The sequence below is a fragment of the Nicotiana sylvestris genome, chromosome 5 (assembly GCF_000393655.2).
Source record: "Nicotiana sylvestris chromosome 5, ASM39365v2, whole genome shotgun sequence".
NCBI classification, from domain to species: domain Eukaryota; kingdom Viridiplantae; phylum Streptophyta; class Magnoliopsida; order Solanales; family Solanaceae; genus Nicotiana; species Nicotiana sylvestris.
In genome coordinates, this window is record NC_091061.1 from 90281418 (window position 1) to 90282106 (window position 689).

Consider the following 689-nt stretch of genomic DNA (forward strand, 5'->3'; position numbering starts at 1 on the left):
CATTTCGGGTTTTCATAAATTTCACATAAGATAAAAGCTCTTTTCATCATCAGAAACAACCTGATTTCCGACCTCTTGCATTGCATTACCATAACGAAAAGAAAAAAGAATTCAAAAAAAAAAAGAGATTGCTCTTGTGACTCGGGATGAACCTTTATCGGTGGAGGAAAGGAATAGCGATGGATTCCTATAGAGCATCCAGGAAAAAGCAGATTCAATCGGACGACGAATTCTTACGTGGTCCAAGGAAATCAAAGGTCCGCTTCCACGAATTAAATCTATATTAAATCTCTTAATATCAGAATAGCTTATATAGTCATGATTCAATTCAGGTCCATTTTGATTGATTTCTCATTTTTCGGATCTGATTGTAACAATGGAGAAGTAGGAAGACTTTGGCGATTCATAATAGAAGGGGGTATCTAGAATATCTATGTCCCAGGACATAAAATATGAATAATGAAAGATGAGGAAGAGTATACTCTGTAGTGAGATAGCTGTTCTCCTAATCGACTACTTATTATGATAATGAACATTCCACTTAAAAACTAAAAAACGACTCTCCAGGCGGTTACCTTTTTTTTTCATATTCATATTTATATCCTCTGCAACCATTGTTGGGACGGACTTTCGTGGAAAAGAAAAAAGACCTTTATCGGATTGGAAGCGATGACTTAAGCCTCTTTCTT